We start from the raw sequence: 14,059 nt of genomic DNA on the forward strand, positions 1-14,059 counted from the left end.
ACTCACTCACACACTGTCTACACTGGGCTCCCTGTGTGCGGCCTGTGATCAGGGTGAAGATTAACACGCTCATTCATACACTGTCTACGCTGGGCTCCCTATGTGAGGCTTCTGATCAGGGTGAATACTATCACACTCAATCACACATTGCCTACACTGTGCTCCGTGTGTGAGGCCTGAATGTGAAATTATGTCGGGAAACACCACCACCACCACCATTGAATGCCTGAAGATCATGTTTGCCACCCACGGCCTGCCTGACATACTGGTCAGTTACAACGGGCCATGTTTCACCAGTGCCGAATTTAAAGAATTCATGACCTGAAATGGGATCAAACATGTCACGTCGGACCCGCTTAAACCAGCCGACAATGGGCAGGCAGAGCGGCCAGTACAAACAATCAAACAGAGCCTTAAACGAGTCACAGAAGCCTCACTCCAAACGTGCCGATCCCGAGTACTGCTCAGCTATGGCACGAGACACACTCCTTCACAGGGCTGCCCCCGGCTGAGCTACTCATGAAAAGGACACTTAAAACGAGACTCTCGTTGGTTCACCCCAACGGACATGATCAGGTATAGAGCAGGCGGCAGCAACAAAATGTAAGCGATGATCGCGCCACTGTGTCATGGGAAATAGTTTTGAATCACTCTGTGTATGTGCTAAATAATGGACATTGTCCCAAGTGGACCGCCGGCACGGTGATAGTTAATGAAGGGAGTAGGGAGTTTGTAGTCAAACGAGACAATGGACAAATTGCAGAAATTACCTGGACCAAACGAGGCTGCGGTTCGCAGACTGCCCTGTACAACCCATGGCAGACACCACCTTTTTAGAGCCCACAACACACACCCAAATGATCAACATAACCACCCCGGACTATAAAAACGAACCCATCACGCCCAACATCCCAGCTAGGCCAGGCTCACCCAGCAGCCCTGCAGGGCCAACAACACACCAACCGAGCGAGGGCACAGCTAACACACCAGAACAGACAAGGCGGTGACGCAGAAAAAGATAGGCTCCCTACCGCCTCACCTTCTAAATATTTTTCCCTTTGACTTTGGGGGAAGTGATGCTTTGTATATATAAAGCATGCACTTCCATGTTCCGACACCAGGGAGTGCATCCCCTGAAGACCCAAGTGATCCCAGCATCCCTTGGGAGCACTGTATATAGTCCGTCCCCGAAGGCCTGTTCCTCACTTTAGAATGTCTTAATAAAGGCTGAGATCACTGTTACTTTAAGCTCCCTGTGTGCAGTCTCATCTGTGTTAAGACCACAATAAGTTGGAAAAGAAATGTGACGCCGAAAGGCCGAAAGAAGATGAAATGTTGATTCCCTTTCTGCCAACAATTACTTTCACAAAAATTTCTCTGACTGAAACTTCACAAAAAAAAAATGTTGCTTTCAGAGTCATAAAACCCGAATTTTCACGCAGCCGAATCTTCTGAATCAAATGCCTCTCGTGGTGCCAACGCAATACATGTCTCTTTGCAATATTGCGCTTCCATGTACACTATTAAATGTGCCATTAACTTATATTATCACAGAATAAGGCAATGTTTGCAGCATGGAAGAAGGCCATTCGGCCCATCGAGCCCATGCCAACTCTCAACTGGTGCCACTCCTCCATCTGTTACCTGCAGCTGTGCATTTTTTTCCCTTCAGATCCTTATCCAACTGCCTTTTGAAAGATAAGATTTAATCAGCCTCCACCACCTTTAAAATATTGTATTTTAGATTCTAACTGCTTGCTGCGAAATGGCCTCCTTCAGTTCACATCTATAAAGTCTGAGAAACACAGGATCAATTGCTGCTACACTCACAACCTTGTTAAATAAAGCACCATCATTCTATTCTTGGAACGCAAGCTCCTGGAGTGTAGTCCAGCTGTTGAGGTTAAAGCTCTGCTTATGTTCCCAAGATGGCTTTTGCCACAGCTTTTCCGTAGTGTTGTGGTTATCACGTTTGCCTAACACATGAAAGATCCCCGATGCGAAACCGAGCGGAAACATTTTGCAAACGTGTTCAATTAATGATTGGAACAACTTGAGTAATTCATATTCGTGGTTAACAGAGTGCAGTGTCTCATGACGCTTTTGCATTTGTTGATTTCTCTGTACAATTCTATACACACTTAAACTCTACATAGTATTTCTCACTCCCTCGCGTTTCCAGCCCCATCGCAAAACTGCACATTCCCTGCCTTCAATTCAGCATGAGAGATATTTAAAGGATCCTGCCGCACCTGCTCGCTTCACAACAGAAAATCAAAGCCACAATCAAACCCATCGACTAATCGCTCATCCCCAGCTCCTGAGTGAGTGAGGGTGGGATAAGCCCCAACATTCCGGTCCCGCATCTCCAATCAGCCGCTGCCGGCGAAAAGCGACGAATGCAGCATCAACACTGGTTTACCGCCCATCAGTGGGCGATAACATGCCACGGTTCGAGCTAAAGCTTCCCGTACACCGAACAGTAACCTCATAAGATTCTTAATCTCAGGTTCCTGAGTTTGAGCCCCAGCTTACACGAATATGTTTTCACTGGAAACACAACTGATTAGCTGATCGCCTCGTTTTGCATCATGAAAGTAATGCTAACCTATAATTATACAATCATAGAAGATTACACCATTGAAGGAGTGCATTTCGGCCCATCGTATCTGCACCGGCGAACAAATGTCAAGTTTTCGGTGAATAACCCTGCACCTTACGGCATTTCAAGTGCACATCCAAGTACTTTATTAACGTGGTGAGGGGTTCTCCCGCCAACATGCTTTCATGCAGTGAGTTCCAGACCCCGACAAACATCTGCATGAAGACTGTTCCCTTCAAATCCCCTTTAACTCTGATACGAATTACTTTTAATTTATGTCCCCTGGTTGTTGACCACTCACCTACGACAAGTAGGCCCTTTTAATCAACAATATTTAGGCATCTCCTAATTTTAACACCACAAAACTGTCGGTAAACAGCCGCTCCACTCTGCACCTGTTCCTAAAACAGCCGCGACCCTCTGCTCGTGCTTTGTAAAGAGCCGCTTCTCTCTGCTGCCACTCTGTAATCAGCCGCTCCTCTCTGCTCCTGCTCTGCAAACAGTCGCTCCGCTCTGCTCCCGCTCTGTAAACATCCGCTCCTCTCTGCTCCCGCTCTGCATACAGCCGCTCCTCTCTGCTTCCGCTCCTGAAACAGCCGCTTCTCTCTGCTCCTGCTCCATAAACAGTCGGTCCGCTCTGCTCCCGCTCTGTAAAAAGCTGCTCCTCTCTGCTCCCGCTCTGTAATCTGCCGCTCCTCTCTGCTTCCGCTCTGTAATCAGCCGCTGCTCTCTGCTCCTGGTCTGTAAACAGCCGCTCCTCTCACCTCCCGCTTTGTAAACAGCTCCTCTCTGCTCCCGCTCTGTAAAAATGAGCTTCCTTGTGCTCACGCTCTGTAAACAGCCGCACCTCTCTGCTCCAGCTCTGTAAACAGCCAATCCTCTCTACTCCCGCTCTGTAAACAGCCGCTCCTCTATGCTCCCTCTCTGTAAACAGCCGTTCCTGACTGCTCCCGCTCTGTATCCAGCCGCTCCTCTCTGCTCCGTCTCTGTAAACAGCCGCTCCTCTCTGCTCCTGTTCTGTAAACAGCCGCTCCTCTCCGCTCCCGCTCTGCAAATAGCTACCCTCTTTGCTCCCAAATCTGTAAACAGCCGGACGCTCTGCTCCCTCTATGTAAACAGCCGCTTAAAAGTGTCTGGAATGTCCCCCAGATGGAGTGGCACTTGATCCAATTGTTATTTTGTTCCCCACTCCCCAAAAGAGTTGTAAACAGCCACATCCCTCTGCTCCCTCAATGTAATCAGCCGCTCCTCTCTGCTCCCGCTCGGTAAACTGCCGCTTCTCTCTGCTCCCACTCTACAAACAGTCGGTCCGCTCTGCTCCCGCTCTGTAAAAAGCTGCTCCTCTCTGCTCCCGCTCTGTAAACTGCCGCTCCTCTCTGCTTCCGCTCTGTAATCAGCCGCTGCTCTCTGCTCCTGGTCTGTAAACAGCCGCTCCTCTCACCTCCCGCTTTGTAAACAGCTCCTCTCTGCTCCCGCTCTGTAAACATGAGCTTCCTTGTGCTCACGCTCTGTAAACAGCGGCACCTCTCTCTGCTCCTGCTCTGTAAAGAGCCGCTTCTCTCCGCTCCCGTTCTGTGAACAGCCGCTCCCGCTCTGCTCCCGCTCTGTAAATAGCCGCTCCACTTGCTCTGTATCTGTATTTTGTTCCCCCACCCCAAAGGTGTTGTAATCAGCCGCTCCTATCTGCTCCCGCTCGGTAAACAGCCGCTACTCTCCGCTCCCGCTCTGTAAACAGCCGCTCCTCTCTGCTCCTGCTCTGCAAACAGTCGCTCCGCTCTGCTCCCGCTCTGTAAACATCCGCTCCTCTCTGCTTACGCTCTGTAAGCAACCGGTCCTCTTTGCTCCCGCTCCCCAAACAGCCGCTCCTCTCTGCTCCTGCTCTGCAAACAGTCGGTCCGCTCAGCTCTTGCTCTGTAAACAGACGCTCCTCTCCGCTCCCGCTCAGAAAACTGCCTCTCCTCTCTGCTCCAGCTCTGTAATCAGCCGCTCCTCTCTGCTGCTGGTCTGTAAACAGCCGCTCCTCTCACCTCCCGCTTTGTAAACAGCCGCTCCTCTCTCGTCCCGCTCTGTAAACTTGGGCTTCCTTGTGCTCACGCTCATTCAACAGCCGCACCTCTCTGCTCCCCTCTGTAAACAGCCGCTCCTCTCTACTCCCGCTCTGTAAACAGCCGCTCCTGTCTGCTCCCACTCTGTAGACCAGCCGCTTCTCTCTGCATACAGTTGCCCCACCCCAAAATAGCCGCTCATCGCTGTTCCCTTTCTGTAATCGGCTCCCGCTCTGTGAACAGCCGCTCCTCTCTGTTCCCGCTCTGTAAATAGCCTCTCCACTTGCTCCGTCTCTGTATTTTGTTGCCCCACCCCAAAAGAGTTGTAATCAGTCGCTCCTCTCTGCTCCCGCTCGGTAAACAGCCGCTCCTCTCTGCTCCCGCTCTGTAAACAACCGCTCCTCTCTGCTCCCGTTCTGCATACAGTCGCTACTCTCTGCTCCCGCTCAGTCAACAGCCGCTTCTCATGCTCTGCCTCTTTAAACAGCCGCTCCTCTCACCTCGCACTTGTGTAAGATGTGCAATGAGACACAGAGCCGCTCAAACGCAGAAACCTATAACTTTACTCATTTGGTTGATTCTAATGTTGCACCTGTGAAGTTCTAAGATTTTGGACGATGTACAAAATACGCTGCCAATTCACACGTTTTTAATTTAAATTATTGGTCTTGTCTGCAGTGCCTTTCGGCAGTGAGAATATAATTTTGCAAAAAATCCTAGCGACGAAAGTCCTGGATTTGTACCCTGGATGTGTCGCATTGCAACACTGATGATCCCAAAGTGAGATTCAAATCACTCGCCAATGAGCCTCCTATAAAAAAAACAACTCACACATTGCATATTGAAATCTCATATAATGTATGTAAATAAGAACGTCTGAACTCCCTCCTGCCTGTATTGTGTCCTTGAGTGAACAATCAAATTAGTCCGCCTCCGCATAATCCTACACATGTTTTCCCATTACTATAGATGTTAATAATTTGAGTCATGACATGAGCTGAGTGTAGCATACTTGGAGTAAAAGGTGAATTTGGACATGAAGGTTATGGTGAATAGCAAAACAAACAGAGGCATCAAATGGTCAGCACAATAACAACGAGGATTATATTCGAATCCGCAGATATAGCGCACAATGGATTTGCAGTCCTTCGCCTCAACCATTTGGCTACCTCGGATGACTGGTATATACACTAATTCCGCTTCTGCTTTTTTGAAAAAAACTGAAATTCTCTGCTACAAACGGTACTCACCGCTAGTCCTGCCCGTGCACCCAGTTGGAACAATGTTCAAAGTGTACAATTAGTGTCTGTCAGTAAAAGGCCTTCCGTTGCTTTAGGTGACGGAGCGCCAGAAATGTTCGATCGTGAAACAGATTCAGAACAGAGAAAAAAAAATACGGTTGATATGATGAATTAAACGACCACGCCAGGATTTTGTTAATCTTGATGTCCAGCGCCTTTTCCTTGAGCTCACGCAGTCAGTGCTGCCGCCACAATTGTTGTGAGGAGAATTGTAAGCGAAGGGCTATTTTTTTCTGGAAGGCAGGGACAGCTGAGATAAGAGGCGCGTTTGAATGAGTAAAAATGTATCTACCGCCAACAGTATAATATTTGTTTCATATAATGCAGATTGATGTTTTGCTGTGTTCTATCTGCAGGAGCTGCAGACAACATAACATAAACAGCAAACTGTGCCATAACTCAGACTTGATCCGAGGTTGCTGCAGCCACAACACAGAGTAAAACCACTTTCCGATCATGGCGACCCACATCAGCTGCCGCAAGGCTGCGCGTACCACAGCAATGTCATACCCAGCACTGCTAAGAAAAGATGGATTCTTTTCATGATGCCAAAATCAGCCACACCAGATATAAAGGCAGCAATGGAATTCGACCCACATTCTGAAGCGACTGGAGCGTTAATCCAGAATTGAGCAGCTATCGGCAAATTTGAAAGGATTGGAGCCCTTTCACCTGGGAAGAAAGGAGCCTCTTGAGCGTTATGAAAAAAAGCCAAGGGAGTGAGGCTGGGTCATTGAATATATTTATGGAGGCGACGTAGAGGTTTTTGAGCAATAAGGGATTAAAAGCTTATGGGGAGTCGAATGAAGGATCTATTGTTGACTCGACAGGCGCTTTATTCAGTAAGCCACGCAGCCAAACCACGCTTTTACCAGCTTACCTTCACTGAGTCCACTGTCACTTCATTTTGGAGTGTGAGGCAGTTTTGGATATAACCATCTCTCTTGTCGATTCCGCCATCTGTCGCTATCACTCACTGCGTTTATCTCAGTTTCAATCTCTGATTGATCTGAAGGAATTACAGTATTTGTTTCGAACATGAACTAAATGAGAACATAACAACATAAGAAATTGGAGCAGGAGTAAGCCATTTGGCCACTCGCGGCAGCTTCAACATTCAATAAGAACCATGGCTGATCTAATCATGGACACAGCTGCCATTACCTGCCCGCTCCTCATAACCGTTTAAACCATTATTGCTCAAAAATCTGTCTACATATATTCAATTACCAAGCCTCCACAGCTCTCTGGCGCACAGACTGGCATAGATTTACAACCCTCTGCGAGAATACATTTCTCCCAATCTCAATTTTAAATGGGCGCCCCTTAATCTGAGAGTATCAGCCAAATCTGTTATTTGCACTGGGAAACTAATCAGCCAAAACTTATAATAAGATGATATTTGTCGTGGTGCAGCAAATACAATATTCCGCCTCGAATGAATTAGTTTGAATTATGTGCGAATCGAAACTGTGACACCAACCCGATTACAAATACTCGAATATTAACTGGGATATAATTAATATGACAGGTATTGAGCGTAAAGAATTTGTAAAATATATTCAGGATAGCTTATTTTATCCAGTATGCAGAAAGGCCAACAATGGAGTGCATGGTTCTGGACATGGATTTAGGGAATGAAGCTGGGCTGGTGTTAGGGGTAACAATGAGAGTATGTTTTGGTGCTGGTGATCATCATTCAGTTAGATTTTGCGCAGTTATGGAAAAGGACAAGGAAAGACCAGGAATGAATGGTTTCATTTGGGCGAAAGCCAATTTTACTGAGCTGACATATGATTCAGCTAAATTCGACGGGAAACAACGATTTGAAGGTAAATCCGTGTCAAAACAGTGGGAGCCAATTAACGAGGACAAATTGAGGGTCCAGAGCAAGTATTTTCGCTTGATGAAAAATAGTGGCAGCACAAATCTAGAGCCCTTAGATTTAAAGTGGCATACAGGGTAATATAAAGAAAAGGTATATTTTGACAGCACCGAGGGCTCAATTCTAAAGAAATCTAAAAGGAATTTAGAAAGTACAGTGCTTACATTAAAAAAGCAAATTAGGAAAGCAAAGACAGGGCATGAAAAAAATGTTTGTAGGTAATATCAATGAAACCCTGAACATGTTTTGTATGTATATTAGGAGCAAGACATTAATTAAATGATGTGTAGGCGCTATTAGAGACCATAAAGATAATCTGTGTGTGGAAGTGGAAGACTTGGTTATGCATCTACTTGAAAATACATTGCGTCTATTTTTAGAAAAGATAAAGTCGATGCAGCCGTTACAATCAGGGAGGAGGAGTTTGAATTATGTGATGAAATAAATATAGTGATATTGGAAGTAGTTAGGGACGTAGCGGCATTGAATGGGGATAAATCCCAGGCTCGGCTGATATGTATCCCAGAGTGTTAAGTGTAGGAGAAGGGGAAATCGCAGAGGCTCGGGTCATCAGTTTATAATCCTCTCTCGCCACACGTGTGGTGCCGGGGGACTGGAAGTCTTCTAACGCTGTCCCTTAGTTTAAAAAAGGATAGAGGGATAGATCGTTTATTGCAGGCCAGTCAGCCTAAACTTGGTGTTGGGAAAATTATCGCAAAACATACTGAGGGCAGGATAAATCTTCATTGAGAAAGACACGGATAAATCAAGGCGAGTCAGCATGGAGTCATTTAGAGAAGGTCATGTCTTACTAACTTGATTGATTTTTGAGGACTTCACGAAGAGGGTCAATGAAGGTAATGATTTTTAATGCAGTGCATAGGAATTTTAGCAAGGAATATTCATAAGGTCCCACATAGCAGATTTGTCATGAAATACATCCATAGATTCCGGGATAATTCCCGCAGATTGAAAGGTAGCGAGTAAATCGCACGATTTCGGAAAGGAGGGAAAGAGAAAACTAGGAACGACAGATCAGTTAGCCTGACATCAGTATTTGGGAAAATGCTAGAATTTGTTATTTAGGACATGGTAACAGAGCTCTTAGAACATAACAATAGGATTGGGCAGAATGTATTCATTTACTGGAAATCATGTTCAACAAATCTGTTCGAATTTTTTGAGGTTGTAACTCGCAGAATAGTTAAATAGGGAGTAGCGGATGTGATGCAATTGGATTCACATGATCGCATTCGTTGAGGAACAACACAAAAGAAAATTGGTCAAAATTAGGGCTCATATGATTGGGGTTTTTATTAGCAGGAACTGAAGATTGGTTAATGGACATAAAACAGATTGTCGGAATAAACTGTATCATTTTTGGGTTCGCAGGTGTTAACTAGTGTTTTGCCGCAAGCAGTGGTGCTTCAGCAATTTCCATTCTATATAAATGATTTAGATGAGGGGATCGAACGAAATATATTCAAGTTCACTGATGATACAAAACTAGATGGGGATGTAAGTTCTCTGGATGATGCAAAGAGACTTCAAGGGGATATAGATATGGAAATTGAGTCGGCATGAATATGGCAAATGGATATAATGTGGAGAAATGTGATTCCATCGAATTTCGTAGGAAATAAAGAAAAGAAGAATATTTTTAAAATGTTGAGAGCGTTGGAAACGTTGGTGTTCAGAGGGAACTGGTAAACGAATCATTGAAAGATAAAATGCAGGGCCGGAAGCAATTAAGAAACCAAAACGTTTGTCGGCCTTTATTACAAGAGGATTTGAGTACAAGAGGAAATATAGCTTACTGCAATTAAATTGGCCACTGATGACACCGCACCTGCAACACTTTGTACAGTTTGATCTCCTTACCTAAGGAAGATATATTTGCCTTTGAGCAAGTGCAGCTAAGATTCACCGGACTGATTCCTGCGATGGGGGAGTTGCCCTATGTGGAGAGATTGAATAGACTAGGCCTATATTCTCCAGACTTTAGAAGAATGAGAGTTGATCACGTTCAAACATAAAATCTCTTACAGGGCTTGACAGAGTAAATGCAAGCAGGATTTTTTATCCAGCTTGGGAGTCGGGAACCATGGTTCTCAGAATAATATGGGCATTGTACAGGAAAGTGCATTTGAGGAAAAAGATCAGGCATGGTCATATTAAATGTCGGAGGGTCCGAAAGTCCTATTCCTGCTCTTTTTCTAATCTTCCTTTGGAACTAAATGCGAATGTGATCAAATGCAAGTTATAAGTTGGATCCCCAAAAATGGCTCAAAAGCAGGACACAAATGATAATTTGTGAAGGCAATTGTGTGAATAGAACGCAGTTCCGAGTTGGGTCCCACACGGCTCAGGAAGGGTTCCCTTGCTTTTTACGGTATATATCAATAATTTAGACTTGGAACGATGGGGTATGATTAAGAACTTCGCATAGAATACCAAAAATTGCTGTCTAGTTGATAATGAAAAAGAAAACCGTGGATTGCAGGAATATATCAATAACATCATTAGTACATAAAAACTAGGACTCGGCCCTTTGTCCCCTCGAGCCTGCTCCACCATTTAATAAGACCATAGCTGATCTGCTCATGGATTCATCTCCACTTCCTTGTCCTCTCTCCTTTATTGCGTTATCGTTCACAAATCTGTCTACCACCGTCTTAAATATATTCAAGTACCCAACTTCGACAGCTCTCTGGAGCATACAATTCCCTAGATGTACAACCCTCTGTAAACGAGCACGAAATATAAAAATAGATATTAAGAGTTTATAAAGGCATATAAAAATGAAAATAATGGCTCAAGTAAATATTGGTTCCCTGCAGGATGAGATTGGGGAATTAATAATGGAGAACAGGAAAATGGCAGAGAGGTTGAACCAATGTTTTGTATTGGTCTTCAAGATAGAAGACACTAATAATATCCTAATAGTGGATAATCAAGGGGCTATTGGGAAGGAAGAACTTTATACAATCATTGTCACTAATGAATTGGTACAGGTAAAATAATGGGACTAAAGATGGACAAGACCCCTGCACCTAATTGCTTATATCCTAGCCTTTAAAAAGAAGGGGCTGCAGAGATAGTGAATTCATTCACCGACATTCACTGTCCTGACGAATTGGCAAGCCGCAAATTTAACGCCCCTATTTAAAAAAAATGATGCAGACAAGAAGGATGAAACTGTAGACCAGTTAGCTTAACATCTGTCGTTGCGAAAATGCTGGAGTCCATTGTTAAGGAAGCAATAGCGGGATTTTCGGAAAATAATTAATCAATCAAGCACAGTCAGCATGAATTTATGAAAGGAAAATATTGTTTGACAAATTTGCTGGAATTCATGAAGTTGTAACGAGCAGGATAGATAAGGTGGGGTGGAAGAGCAGTCGATGTGATCTATTTGGATTTCCGGAAGGCTTGCAATAAAGGGTCACATAAGAGGTTACTTAACAAGTTAAAAGTTGAGCGGGTTGGGGTAATATATTAGCATGGAGAGAGGATTGGCTACCTAACAGAAAACGGAGAGTCAGTATAAATGGTGAATTTTCCTGTTGTAAACAGTGACGAGTGGGGTGACGCATGGATCAGTGCTGGTCCTCAAATATTTACAATCTACATGATTGATATGGATGAAAGGACCGAGTGTAATGTACCCAAGTTTGCTGATGATGGAAAGTTGAGTGAGAAACCAAATGTGAAGAGGACACTAAATATTGGCAGATTGAGTATCATGTGGGAAAATGTTTACTTATCAACTTTGTCAGAAAACATAGAAAAACAAATGTTAATTTAAATGGAGAAAAATTGCAAAATGCTGCAGTACAGAGGGACCTTGCGGTCCTTGAGCATCAAACACAAAAATTAGTGTGCAGATACATCAAGTAATCAGGAAGGCAAATTGAATTGCTGGGAGGATAACGTATAAAAGCAGGGAGCTGCTGCTACAACTGTACATTGGATTGCGAAGGCCTCACCTAGAATACTGCATACAGTTTTGGACTCCATATATTAGGAAGGATATTTTTGCATTGGTGGCTGTTCAGAGAAGGTTCATCAGGTTGTGATGAAAGGTTGAATATGTTGGGCCTATACTCATTGGAATTCAGAAGAATGAAAGGTATCCTTATCAGCCTGACATCGGTAGTGGGTAAAATGATGGAATCAATTATTAAGCATGTCATAGCAGCGCATTTGGAAAGAGGTGACATGATAGGTCCAAGTCAGCATGGATTTGTGAAAGGGAAATCATGCTTGACAAATTTTCTGGAATTTTTTGAGGATGTTTCCAGTAGAGTGGACAAGGGAGAACCAGTTGATGTGGTGTATTTGGACTTTCAGAAGGCTTTCGACAAGGTCCCACACAAGAGATTAGTGTGCAAAGTTAAAGCACATGGAATTGGGAGTAGTGTGCTAACATGGATTAACAACTGGTTGGCAGACAGGAAGCAAATAGTAGGAGTAAATGGGTACTTTTCAGAATGGCAGGTAGTGACTAGTCGTGTACCGCAAGGTTCTGTGCTGGGGCCCCAGCTGTTTACATTGTACATTAATGATTTAGACGAGGGGATTTTATGTAGTATTTGCGGATGACACTAAGTTGGGTGGCAGTGTGAGCTGCGAGGAGGATGCATTGAGGCTGCAGAATGACTTGGATAGGTTAGGTGACTGGGCAAATGCATGGCAGATGAAGTATAATGTGGATAAATGTGAGGTTATCCACTTTGTGGTAAAAACAGACAGACAGACTCTTATCTGAATGGTGATATATTAGGAAAAGGGGAGGTGCAACGAGACCTGGGTGTCATGGTACATCAGTCATTGAAGGTTGGCATGCAGGAACAGCAAGCGGTTAAGAAAGCAAATGGCATGTTGGCCTTCATAATGAGGGGATTTGAGTACAGGGGCAGGGAGGTGTTACTACAGTTGTATAGGACCTTTCTGAGAACACGCCTTGAGTATTATGCACAGTATTGGTCTCCTAACTTGAGGAAGGACGTTCTTGCTATTGAGGCAGTGCGGCGAAGATTCACCAGACTGATCCCCGGGATGGCATGACTGACATATCAAGAAAGACTGGATCAACTGGGCTTGTATTCACTGGAGTTCAGAAGAATGAGAGGGGGTCTCATAGAAACATTTAAAATTCTGACGGGTTTAGACAGCTTTGATGCAGGAAGAATGTTCCCAATGTTGGGAAGTCCAGAATCAGGGGTCACAGTCTAAGGATAAGGGGTAAGCCATTTAGTACCGAGGTAAGGAGAAACTTATTCACCCAGAGAGTGGTGAACCTGTGGAATTCTCTCCCACAGAAAGTTGTTCAGGCCAATTCACTAAATATTTTCAAAAATGAGTTAGATGTAGTCCTTACTATGAGGGGGATCAAGGGGGATGGCGAGAAAGCAGGAATGGGGTACTGAAGTTGCATGTTCAGCCATGAACTCAATGAATGGCCGTGCAGGCTGAAGGGCCGAATGGCTTACTCCTGCACCTATTTTCTATGTTTTTATGTTTTCCATGAAACATATACGTTAATGAACGTGCTCGAATAGATGAACGCAGAGAGGATATTTGCAAACGTAGAGAAAGTGAAACTTGTCTCAGCATAAGCGGCAGCACATTTAAAATAGAGACGAGGAGAAATTTATTCCACCTAACAATATAAGAAAATAAGAATTTAAGAAATAGGAGCAGGAGAAGGCCATTTAGTACATCATGCCTGTTCCACCGTTCAATAAAGCCATGGCTGATCTGATCATGGATTCAGCTGCACTTCCTTTCGCGCTCCCTATAACCCTTTACCCCCTTATCGCACAATATTCTGTATATCTCCGCGTTAAATGTGTTCAAACAGCCTCCACAGCTCTCTGGGGCAGAGAATTGCAAAGATTTACAACCTTGTGAGAGAAGCAATTCCTCCTCATCTCAGTTTTAAATGGGCGGCGACTTATTCTGAGACTATGGCCCCGAGTTTTTTTCACATATAAGCGGAAACGTCCTCTCTGCACCTACCTTGTCGAGATGCGTCCTTATATTATATGTTTCAATAAGTTGAAGTCTCATTCTTCTGAACTCCAATGTGTATAGGCGCAACCTACTGACCAAAAATCTACGCAGTAATCGAGGTTTCGCCTCACCAATGCCATGTATACTTGTAGCAGGACCTCTATGCTTTTATACTCAAACACCATTCAATAAATGGCAACATTCCATT

The sequence above is a fragment of the Pristiophorus japonicus genome, chromosome 29 (assembly GCF_044704955.1).
Source record: "Pristiophorus japonicus isolate sPriJap1 chromosome 29, sPriJap1.hap1, whole genome shotgun sequence".
In the NCBI taxonomy this organism is placed as follows: domain Eukaryota; kingdom Metazoa; phylum Chordata; class Chondrichthyes; family Pristiophoridae; genus Pristiophorus; species Pristiophorus japonicus.